General features: G+C 64.6%; 1 protein-coding gene across 1 annotated transcript in view; it reads left to right on the top strand.

Moving 5' to 3' along the window:
* The first annotated feature begins 6 nt into the window (after window positions 1-6).
* The window catches only part of LOC125915067 (translation initiation factor IF-2-like), a 24,021-nt gene continuing 11,866 nt past the window's right edge, over window positions 7-12,161 (top strand). The window contains exon 1 of the mRNA XM_049620708.1: window positions 7-220. The gene's annotated coding sequence lies outside the window, so the exon portion shown is untranslated. The remainder of the gene's footprint in view (window positions 221-12,161) is intronic.

Here is a 12,161-nt window from a genome sequence, read left to right on the forward strand (position 1 = left end):
CCGGGAGGCGGCCCGCGACGCCCGTGACCAGAGCGCGTCGTCGGGCGACGAGACCGAGCCCGGGCCTGGCAAGGAGAACGCGGGCCTGCCCCGCGCGCCCCCGCCCCGCGCCGCCGCCGTGCGCCCCCCGCGCCGCCGCCGCCGCGAGTCCAGCTCGCAGGAGGAGGAGGTCATCGACGGCTTCGCCATCGCCAGCTTCAGCACGCTGGAGGCCTTGGAGGTAGGTGGGGCGGCGGGCGGGGCGCGCCTGGGGCGGCGGCACACCCACCCCGCGGGGCCGCCCGGGGCCCGCGCGCCTCGCAGGTGGCTCCGGGAGGGCCCGGCCGCCTGCGGTGGATGCAGCGGGTGTTCGTGTCTGGAGCTGCGAGCGAGAAGAGTGTCTAAATTACACTGTCCAAACCGAAGGCCGTCTGGTTGCACACTCGCCTGTTTTCAGCTGTTTCTTTTAACAAAATCTCGCTTCATCCGGCCCAGGACGTGCCGGGGAGGGGAGCGCTGCTGGCGGTGGTGAAGGCAGTCGTGGAATGGATACTTTGAGATTCTTCCTGTTCCTTTCGTCCTCCTGGAGGTTTTTGTTTAGACGGAGGGGGAGGGGTAGTATCTAAGACCTCCCTCCCGGTTGTGTCTTCACCGGCTGGTAAATAGGGTGGCAAAAAATACTGCTTGTATGGCCGAGTTATCCTCCGGCTTATTTGCTCAGCAAATACTGCCCTTCTTGCATGGACCCAGGTGAGTGGAGAAGGACAGGAATGCTGACTGTCAGAGATCTGGCGACTGGGGCGAGTGGGGAGCCCCTGTCTCCTAGAGCGATGTAGGCGTGCTGGCCAGCCCCACACCCTGCAGGGGCCCCATGCAGCTCTTATTTGGGAAGGCCGGCATCTGCTGCGTTTGGGGTCCCAGAGATGGCTCAGTTCACAGCCCCCTTCCTTTTCCTGGGCCTCGGGGCCAGTGGCCTGGGATCCCCAGTCAGAGGCTGAGCTTTGGGAGAGGGGACAGGCCTACCTTGCAGGCCCCTGCAGCGCACCCTGTCCCTAAGGTCCTCCAGGTCTGTGGACAAGTCTGAGTGTCAGACGCTGGCCGCCAAGGAGAGGTGGCCCAGGGACAGGTTTGCTGCTTTCTGTCTGGGCAGGCGGATGCACAGAAGCGGGGCATTTACACCCACCACGCAGACCCCCCCACCCCCACCCCTGCATCCCTAGGGGGCCTGACATCATTCCCGGATCAAGGGGTCCCCAGCTAAGACGCTTTTTGGGGGGGTGGCACATGCCACAGCTCCGAACTGAGAAGGGGTGGCCAAGTTGTGTCCTGTGGTTTCTGAGAGTGCTCACGCCAGCCACCTTCTGCACGTGTACCTGCCCCGCCAGGTGGGGAACAAGCAAAACCCTAACTGGTCCCCAAGGCTCCGCAACCACCCGGTTGGCCTCTCCCACCCGACGTCCACTCGAACCAGCTTGTTAGCCCCTGTGAGGTTCTGCTGCCTCGGGGCCCCCGTTCCTGCTGTCCCCTCTGCCGAGGTCTTCAGGAGCCTTCGTGTCTCAGCATAGATGTCACCTAGAGAGACCCCCCCCCTCCCACCGACCTTCTGAAGGGGCGTCCCTCCTTCCCCACCTCTGCCCTGTCGATCTCCCACTTTCCTTCCTTCAGTGGCCACTCCCTGTCTGAAGCCATCTGGTGATTTACTCGCTCTCCGTGTTGGCTCTCTCCCCACCAGAACTTGTAGGCTGGGAGAGAGCAGGCAGCACGTGTGTCTTGTGTGTCGTTCGTGAGTTCCCCTGCCCCGTGCGTGTTGCGGAGTGAAGGAGCGAGAGCAGACCCCGCTGTTCAGGAAGGCTGCGCCAGGGGCCCCCCTGCGCCCCGCTGACATAAGCCCACCAGTTGCACGCGCTGCCCGCGGTGGCCTTGGCTGTAACTGCCCCTCTGGCATCAGGAACACTGGAAGTGCAGCCGTGGGTTTGGGGGCTCGGACCAGTCCCGGTCAGGTCACAGAGGGCCGGAGCCTGCTTTCGGCTTGGCGTTCATACAGCCACGTCAGCAGGCCCCTTTCTCTGCCCTGCTGAGCCCGGGAGGGATCCGCCTGCCTTGGAAAGTACGGGGCTTCTGCACAAGTCACAACTTCTAGCTGGGCTCTGTTGTTCGGGCTCTTTTCTTGCTAAAGCGTAATGGTTTTCCCCAGAATTCAGATAACTCATAAGGGCATCGAGTGACTAGCACACAGCGAACACGTATCCGAGCGGACACCGTTCTGAGTCTGTCCCCGAACTCCGTGGTACAGCTGGGGACACTGAGGCCCAGTGCCGTGAGTGTCAAGCTGCCAACCCCTGGGGCACGAACGGCCAAATGTCGGGTAGACCTGCCCAGGACATTTGGAGAGTGCCAATGTCCAGGAGTCCTCCTTTCCTTTGTCCTGAGGGTGCAGCCTACCCTGCCCCCGCAAGCCCCAGGCAAGCCCCTGGCCCCACCCTTCCAGCACCCCCGCCCCGTACGCACCCGTGTTTGCCCCTAAGGGAGTACAAGTCCTTGCCCCGTGTGGCTGAGGATCGTAAGCCACTTCTGTGAGATGCCGTGGCCACACGCGTGGGGCAGTAGTGTTGTTGGCTGAGGAGAGGGCTCCCAGGTCCCGTCTGGCTCGTGGTGTTGTCCCCACAGGAGTCCGGGGCTGAATGGCCGGAGCTCGGCGTCCGAGGCCAGGGTGTGCCCTCCTGAGCCCTCGTCTTTCGTCAACTTTCTGATTCTCCGTTTAACAGGGTGGGAGCAGGAAGCAGGTGGTGGTGGAACAGGGGTCTTGTGGTTTGGTAGCGGGACAGAAGCTGTCTTTGCTCTCACCAGCCGGGAACATTGGGGACAGATAGATGTTTCCTGCCATCCTGGTTCCTGTGACATCTCTGTCTCCAGAGGTGATGGGAAGGCCCTTGGAGGACAGACAGGCCAGGGCAGAATTGAAATGCTCTGCCTGGGTCTTCCTCCCTAATGCAAAAGGCAACCCTTAGGCCACAGGTCAGGTGGTACCAGCCCCTAGGTCCCCCGGGAGATTCACTTTGCAGACCTGCCGTGCGCCTGCCAGCACCTTCCTCGGGGTGCCTGTGCGCCGGCCCTTCCCTCCACACCCTGTCGGTGCCCAGCTCTTGAGAAAGCCGTGTACCGCTGGCACCCGGCGGAAACCACCCTTCTGGTTCGGCACCTGTGTAATTCTTTGTTAATTTGATTTCAGACAGCAAGACACTTGCCCCTGGTTCAAAGGTCGATATCAGTGAAAAGGGGTTGTCCTGAGAAAATTCTCAGCCCCGGCCCAGACGTCCGCAGTAACTTTTCTCACCAGCTCCTGGCCTTTCCAGAGCGTGTTGTGTAGATGTACACACACAGATGTGTACTCTTACGTCCCTCCCTTTTTGCTAGAGAGAGAGGGGTTATTCACCACTCCTGCGTGTGTGTCTAAGAGGTACGTACCCGAGAGTAAAGATGAAAAGGAAAACACCCAAAGTTCTAGCTGTGGTTAACAGGTGACTTCCTTTCTCTAATTCTGTTTCCCCCACCGATCACTGCGCCTTGTCTAGGTAACCCGACCAGCCGTACACAGAGCGGTGCTGAGAAACCCTGCCCCGGCCTCCCTGTGGCCAAATCAGCAGGTGAATGGCTGTGTGGGCAGGTGGTCCTGGCCTGGTTGCCCGGCTCCCAGTGCTGTCCAGGGGTGTGTGTGCATTTCTGCCAGAAATAACCAAGTTCTCCCAGCCTTGGGATGCTGGGGCCACTGGCTTCGAGGCAGGCGGGGGAGGCTGCCTCAGTCCTGATGGGCGGTGGCCCCATGGGAGGGGTGTGCTGTGCGGTGTGCCAGAACTCCCCTAGGCCACGTGCAGGGGGCTCCGTGGTAGTGATCTCTCTGCAAGCTGGGTTCAGTGTCCCCCGGGGCGAGGGGCACACAGTCATGCTAGGTCTGGTTGCTGAGGGCCAGGAGTGCAGGGGGTCAGGATGTGGCCCCGCTGTCCATGTGCAAAAGCCCACGCTGTTGGTCCCGCAGGTGGGGGCCTTGAGCTAGGGGGCCGTGTGCCGCGCCCGGCCCATCCCTCCAATAAGGGGGACAAAGGCGAGTTGGTGCTGAGAGGAGCGTCCATGCCCACCAGCCAGAGCACCTCCTCCAGGCTGCCTCCTACTCTCCAGATGGGGAAACCGAGGCCCGGAGAGGGGGAGCATTTTGCCTGCAGTCATGGGACACAGGCACAGCCCCAAGCCTGGGACCTGCTTGGGCCAGCATTGGGTCGCTCCCCCGTCCTCCTGAGGGCCACTGCTGTTGGGGAGGGGCTGCTCCCGCCAAGGTGGGGACCCCCCCCCCCCCCCAGCTGGGTGGAAGTAGAGCCGTGGCGTGGCGTGGCCTGCTCTGCCCGCGTGGACACCCGCTGCCTTGCCTGGACAGCAGCAGTGTGCTGGGTGTGGGGTGGGAGCGTGGACTGAGCTCTCCTGTCCTGTGGGTCAGCGCCCTGTTGTGGGAAGGTGTGTCACGGGAGCGGTGGTGACGCGGACGGCCGAGGGCGCTGTCCTCACACAGCCCTCCGTAGATGCGGAGACTGAAGCCCAGGGTGGCCGAGCTCTCACCTGGGATCTGCCCAGCATAGCACCAGACCACAGACACCTCCTGAGTCTCGACCGAAACTTGTGTTGCGTCTTCTAGACGTTCTTTGGGATGAATCTGAGCTCGAGCAGAGAGGGCAGTGGTCTGCGTGACTTCTAAAGGGATGGCCTTTCCGGGCTGCAGGAGTGGCAGTAGGTGCCCACGCCGCCCTGGGTCCGCTGCCTGACCTCTGGGGAAGGGCCGCCCCGTCTGAGCTCCGTGGGCATCGACGGTCTGCAGAGCCTTTGACTACGCACAGGCTGGGAGGGGTCCACTCCTCGCCGCACTCCTGTCGCGGGCGGTGGGGCCATAGGGTGAACGCTCACGCACGGTGGCATGGCGCGGTGGAGGTGGCCGTGGTCCTCCTGATACGTGGTGGCCCTGTGTATCTGGTGGCCAGCTTGCTGTCCCTGCCACCCCTGGGCACAGGTGAGGGTCTTGGGCCTCAGTTTGCCTGTCCTGCCCACACCGCGGCCCCGCACGGGACCGACGGCGGCAGAGGCAGCTGACCTCGAGTGCCCGGAAGAAGCCGCGCTACACCGGGAGGTGGAGCCTCCCCTTCCGGCCAGTGGGCTTGGCCGGGAGGGGCAGCACGGGCCGTGGGGGCACCCCTGCGGCAGGCCACAGCCCACTTTCCCTCTGCCCTCGCTCTGAGCTTCCAGACAGAGTTTCAGGTCCACGGCAGGTGCGTGTGTGTAGCGTGTCCGCGTCCGAGGTATATTCGTGTGTGTGCGCGCGCACACGTGGATACACACGTCTGTGGTGTGTCCTTGTCTGGGCACGTGTGTAAATCCCTGTGCACGTCTGTGTGCCGCAGACCCCGTCTGGGGCAGCAGCTCTGTGGCGTGGACAGAGCACAGGACAGGCCTACACGTAGGGAAACCCCGTCCTGGAGCTCCAGGACAGGGCCTCACCCCCTCCCTCCATTGTCCTGGGCCTGCTGCAAGATGGTCACCCCCACCCCCGCCCCAGCGGGCAGCAGATGCTCATGAGCTCACAGAGCTGGCCCCTGTCCCCACCGCCCCCCTGGCCTCTTGGGCCCATCAGCTTCTCTGCTCTAAACTTCTAATTCAGTAACCTTGCCCCTACTGGGGCCCCTCCACACCCCACCCCGGCCAGCCCCTCACTCCTGACCCCCCCCCCCGCCCCACCCTGCAGACTCAGGTGTCCCCCACCCAGAACCTCCTGTGTGCTTGTTTCCCGAGAGAAGCTCCTAGACCTGGGGCGGGGGGGGGGGTGGGGGCTGTGGCGGTGCTCTGTTCATTTTGATACGTGGGAGGCCGTTGTCCTTGACCGTGGTACGGGCCTCTTCCTGCGGAGGGTCTGTGCATTTGCTGACTTGTCCTGCCTCGGGCCTGGGTTGTTCTGCTTTCTGATTGGCTGCTTCAGTGTTTGTACCCGGGCACTTTGTAGAATTTCCTTCTCGGTTCTGAGAGTTTCCCGGCAGAGCGTCTAGGTTTCCCGTGGGCCACTGAGGCAGCCATCCCTGCTACCTCCCTTCCTGCCCTGTGGCGTCTGTCAGCACCTCCACGGCACCGCGTGGGGGCCCCGTCCTTTCCGGCGGGGCTCCTGCTTCCCCTGGACTCCGTGTGGCTGCTGTGTCCCGCCTGGGAGGGGTCTGCGCTCACACCAGAAGTGATCCGTGTGCTGTACTCACCCTCCTGTGCGATGATTGTCTTCCTTCTCTGGACCCAGTGACAGCAGGCTGTCCCTGAGTGCCTTGCCATGTGGTCTCGTGCCCGCTGCATCTTTCCTTGTGCCCTGGAACAGAGTGGCATGAGAATCATCAACTCCTCCCACACCTGGAAAGAACACTTGGGGTCCCAGCTTTCCAGCCTCATTTGCTGGTGGCTGGTTCAAGACCCGTGTCAGCTCCCTTTGGGATGGGGAAGCAGGTGATGGGTAAGGGCTCTGTGGGACCAGCTTGCCGGAAACAGGGTCAGCAGGGCACTCCACCCCCAACCCCCGGAGCAGGCTGGCATGGGACAGGAGCTCCTGAGAAGGGCTGCCTGTGAGCTGGCAGGTGTGAGACCTCAGGCCCTGTCCCCCTGCATTCTGTTCGGGGGGGCAGTGGCTGCTTTCTGGAGGAAGGACACCAGAGTCCGGAAACTGCTCCCACCGTGGGCTTGGGCACTGGCATGTTCTCGGGGCAGCCCAAGAGGCAGCAGCTGCACAGTGACTGGGCAGGGCGTACACGGGAGCCACCATCATCCCGGCCTTGACCGCTGTGGTTCGCATGCCCTTCACGGAGCTCCCAGAGGCGGGGGCCATGGTCGGCCCTTTAGGGAAACTGAGGGGGAAACTGAGGCACCAGGCTTGTGTTTATAGCCCCTGGTGGAAGAGTAGCTGGGTCGGGCACAGGCCTGACCAGGGTGCCCTGACGTAGTCACAACCAGTTTGGGATGCCTAGAGAAGGTTGATGGGGCGGCCGGGCTGGGGCCCCAAGGGCACCCGAGGCACTTTCTCCCTTGGGATCCGGAATCTGAAACCCACATGCAATGAGTGCTCCGGGGACTCTGGGCAGGTGTGGCATCTGGTTCCACGTGGAGCCTGTTCTGGTGCCCTGGTTCACCCGAGCAGCTAAAGAAAGGAAACTGACCAGCGAGTTCCCGGCCTTGTTCAGCCCCCCAGGACTGTGTACCAGGACCCTGCTGCCCAGCCCAGCACAGGAGTGGTGTGTGCGTGGGGAGAAGGATCCCCCTGCAGAAAGGCCAGGGGGGCACATCCACGTCCCTCCCCACACCCTCCCGGCGGCCCAGCGTAGACTCCAGCCGAGTGAGGCCCTGCAGGGGCCCCGGCTCTGCTGTTTTCTCGGAGCAGCTGTTCGGGGCGGGCCGCTCCCTGGACTCCACGCGGCTGGCCGGAGCCGCATACACTCTTCCCGAGCTGCAGGTGCCCGTGGGCCCTGGACGAAGGCGGGCACTCTGGTGAGAGCGGGGTGTCAGCAGGTGGTCGTAGAGGCAGGGCAGCCATTGTGTGGGCACGGGGGTGGCCCTGCCGGAAGGCTGCCGCCTGTACCCCGTTGCCAGGGAGGAGCAGGAGGCCAGAGCCCAGCCCGAGGTGCAGCCGTGCTGAAAGTCACGAGGGTCGGGAGGACGGTGACCGGGGCCGAGGTCAGGGCAGAGTGCCGTGTCTCCTCTGCACCAGATGAGGCGTTCGCTCATTTCACCTCCCTGCAGCTCCTCCAGCGGGAGCCGTGCTGTCGCCGCTGTATAGACAAGGACGCTGAGGCAAGGGGAGTCAGTCTGCAGCCGGCATGGGGTTGAAACCAGGCATGGGGCACGAGTGTGTGCACCTCAGGGGGGCTGGGGTTGGAGGCCACGGGTTGCATGGCCACGCCGGGTGCCATGCTGCCTTGAGTGGCCAGCACCTGCCGCGCGCCACCCCCCCGCCCCCCGCAAACACTCTCCAGCCTTGGGGAAGGCTGTTCATGTGGCCCTAGGGCTCCCACCCCTCAGACCTAGAGCCCCCACAGGGACCCTCGGGATCTGCCATGACCCATCAGCTCTCTGACCTTACCCATTGCAGCTGTCCCCTCTGGCCCCTTGCCCCAAACCCACGTACTGGTTGTCAGACCCTGACAGGCCTCTGGCTAGCCCTCAGCCAGTGCTGTTCCACACGCTGCATGCCTCCCCCTCAGCACCTGGTTCCATCTGTAGCCCCAGTGGGGATTTGTCAGGAATTCATGTAGATCGTCTCCTGGATAAAGCCGGGGGCCCCTGCCTCCTGAGGTCATCTCTCTGCCTGTCCCAGATCCTCTAAGGGCAGGCCCCTGTCTGTCATCCATGGAATGAACCCACATTCTCCGTGAGGCTCGGCCCTGCCCACCCCCTCACCTGGGGCCCCACACACTTCCGCCTCAGGGCCTTTGCACATGCTCTGCTCGGGCCCATCTCCCGGGAGCAAGTTCAGGATTCTTCCTCTGACTCCTCCCCTGTCCCCCACCCACTGAGTGAGCCCAGTCCAGATGCCCGGTTTAAATTCAGTTCTCTTTCTCGCCATGTGGCCCCTAGGTAGCCCCCTGCCTGCTCTGGGACTTGTTTTCCTCATCTGGAAAGTGGGGGTGATGAGCTAAAAGTTTTTGCCATATGGTCCTGAGCCCCTCCCCTGTCCCCTCTCCGGAGCCCTTCTCTGAGCTGCCCCTGAGGTCTGTTCTCTTTGTCCCCCACCACAGGACAAAACAGAGGCGGGAGACACTTCAGCAACAGTGGCCCTGGCTTTGGCCTCCCTGGGCAGCCCCCACCGTGTGTGACAGCTGAGCAGGTCCCAGAGACTGAGGGGGGCTCGCAGGGCGGAGAGCCTGGGGCCGGCTCCGGCAGTCGTGGGCTGGTGCACGGCGTGCTGTCTGTGTGCGGAGGGCTGGGGAGGAACTTGGCCGGGGACTGACCTCCAAACCCAGTTGCCGGGACAGCGGTTGTGAACACAAAAATCCGTCGAATGTGGGTTAGATGGCGGCCTGGGGGGTCGGCACAGGGTCACAGAGTGGGGTTGCAGCGGGGTGTGCGTGCGGGGACGTGGGAGGGTGCGTCTGTGGTGTTCAGGTGCAGACCTGGGCGGGTGGCCCGGAGCGGCGTCTGCCTGTCCCTTATCCGGGTCCCTCTTTGCTTCGGGCTCTGTGCCCGCCGCCCTCCTCCACCTCCATGCCTTGATCAGAGTGCCTGTCGCCGTCAGCATCTGTTCCACTTGTCCCTGGCCACGGGGTGGGTCTCCTCTGCCCCAGCAACCACGCAGTGTGTGATGGCTGATGGGCGCTGCACGGACATGGGAAGGATGGAGTGTTTTCACAGAGCCTGAGGTGGGGCGTCCCCGCTAGAGCGCAGGGCAGGCTGCAGTGGTTCTGCGGGCAGCTGTCCTGCCCCTGCTGGCCCGCCTCCCAGCTCCCGGCTCTCTGCCTCGCCGGGTGTCCCAGCGTGTAGGACACCCTGTGAGCGGCGCCTGGAAGCAAGGGTGCCGAGCGACTGGCCCAGAGGGACCAAGGCTCACGAGGCAGGCTCTGGAAGGTTCTGGAGCAGCCGAGGTGTCTGTGGGGCCTTTAGGGGACGGTCCTCGAGGGCAGGGTTACGCCCGAGTCGCCACGGCACCGGGGGTTGAGGGGCCTCTCAGGCAGGGAGCGCCGTCCGTCTGGTGTGGGTGTGCGCCGAGGAGGGGACGGGTCAGGGAGGAGTGCCGTCCCAGCATCAGAGCCCGAGGTCCCCATGCCAGGGTGGAGGCCGCCGCCCGCAGGGACTTCCAGGCCATCTCCGTCGGCCTTTGCGTCTGGACGGTGGTCAGCGGCGGGTGTCAGCGGTGCCCCAGGCCTTGCTGCACCTGGACGCGGGGGGGGCCCGGGGCGGGAGGGGGGGCCCGGCAGAGGGACGCTGTCACCCCCACCTGTCTTCCAGTTTCTTCGTGACTCTGCTGAAGGTGGTCTGTAATAGGAGGGTGCTGCTGTTCTGGTTCACGGGGCCTCCCGTTTCTTTGGGACCTCCCCGGTTTTAGCACTGTGAGCCCCACATCCAGGGAACCCTCTCGGTCCCAGACAACAGGGATGGTTGGTCAACTCGGGGCGGGGGGGGGGGGGGGGGGGGGGGGGGGCAGTTGCTGGTGGGCAGTAGACAAGCCGCCTCCTTGGCAGCTGAGGTGGGGGAGGAAGGTGGTCCTTCTTTGGGTAGAGACCCTGCACGGAACCATGCGCTCTCTCGACCACACGGAAGGAGACACCTGTACTGTGGTCTCTGTCCTGGGGCCAGAGAGAGGGACTCATGGCGCGGAAAGCAGGCAGGGCGTGGGTTTTACTTGCGGGCGGGTGGAGAAGTTTGATTCAGAACTTAACAGGTGAAGGAGAGTGAGCCACATAGATGCCAGGGTGGAGGGAACAGCTGTGCCAAGGCCCTGGGGCGCATGTGTGCCGAAGGGCTTCCAGGTTAGGGATGACGGCCTGCCAGGTGAGCAGTGGGTGGAATTCGGCCTGAGCTTTTGGAACAACGAAGAGCTGCTGACAGAACTGAGAGCCAGCAAGGTCTGCTGGAGGCCCTGAGTCCCAGAGGTTCTGGGAGACCAGCAGCCTCGGCCAGGCAGGGCGGGGAGGTGGGCAGGTGGGCAGGTGGGCCGGGGAGGGTGAGTCCCAGGTGGGCCAGGCCTTCCACTCCACCGAGGGGGTGCCCGTGCTTGGCAATGAAGGGTGGGGGCTCAGACCCAGGTGCCGGGGGAGAGGCCCCAGCGCAGCTCCGGGAGCGGAGGGGGCGCCCACCTGGCTGCGGCACCATGCCTTTGCCTGCTGGGTCTGGGAGCTGGAGGGGCCCGGCCCACGTAGGAACTGGCAGCCTCAGCCCTCGGTGAGAGAGACTCTGGGTCTGTGTTTGCCGGCTATAATGACTCGTGTCTGTGCGCGGTCGGTTTACCGAAGTGCAGTCAGAGATCTTACTGGTACTGCATAGTGAGAACGGTTAGGGGAGCTAAAAACAGTCCCATAAAATTGCTACACGAAAATCTAATCACTGGTCTCACGCCACCGAGCACCCCTACCCCCTCGTGGCCCGGGGTGGGGGGACCAGGGGCCTCGCTGCTGCTGGGGGCGCTGGGAGCGTCGCCGTGGGGCCGTTGCCTCAGGCCTCGAGGGTGGGGGACCGCCGTGCTTGGCCTCGTCTGCCCTCCTGTCCGTGCGGCTCACAGACGGGTCCGTGGGCGGAAGGCAGCCCGTGAACACATGACCCGGCCCTGACCCCGACCGCTGGAGGTGGTCCCGGCTCGCCCCAAACCATCGCTGCGGCCTCGGCAGGGCGCGCGCTCCGCTCCTCCGGGTGCGTGGCGTGGGTCCCCGAGCAGCGCACCGCGTGTCCCGTGGCTCGGACGCCAGCCCGCTGCTCGCCTTGGCCTCCCTCCCTGCGGATCTCTCCAGAGGGTCTCTCTGCTTGCGGACGTGCCCTGGCCCTTGGTGGGGCCGTCGTCGCTGTGACGGCTAGGCCCCGCCCAGGGCGGTCGGCACAGTCTGGGCACAGCTGCCCCAGTCGGGTGATGAGGGGGGCCCCGCGATTGGGACCGGGGGCAGCACTACCGCCAGAGCAGGCTCAGAGGGCGCAGAACTCTGGCAGCGTGCACCTGGGCTTGGGCGAGCCTCCAGAACCGGCCCAGCCTCGCGCGGGGTCGGGGTCAGCGTAGCGAGGGAGGGCCAGCCCCGGCCTTGCGGTGCCAGGAAAGGGCCAGCCAGACGTCGCAGCAGTGCCCCGAGGCAGGGTCTATTGAGTCCCGTGGCTGGGAGCCCCCAGGACGCACAGCTCAGAGATGCCTGGGGCCACTCTCAGGGCAGTGGCTGCGTGGGGGGCGGCCGCCTCTGGATCCCGGTGCGGCACCAGGCCTCTTGCCTGCTGGAGCCAGGAGGGAGCCTGTGGTGTCGCCGGGGCCCGCCGCCTGCCGGCTCGCCCTCTGCGGGGCCCCGGCCGGGCGCCTTCCCGGCTCCCGTGCTCTTCCAGACACGGGAGCTCCTGCCCGAGGGCCTCACCTGCCCCCACTGGCCCGTGGCCTCCAGCCCAGGAAAGCGAGGGTGTCTGGCTGTGGGCGGGATGGAGCTGGACCAAGTCCAGGC

Source organism: Panthera uncia (genome assembly GCF_023721935.1).
Source record: "Panthera uncia isolate 11264 chromosome D3 unlocalized genomic scaffold, Puncia_PCG_1.0 HiC_scaffold_9, whole genome shotgun sequence".
NCBI lineage: Eukaryota > Metazoa > Chordata > Mammalia > Carnivora > Felidae > Panthera > Panthera uncia.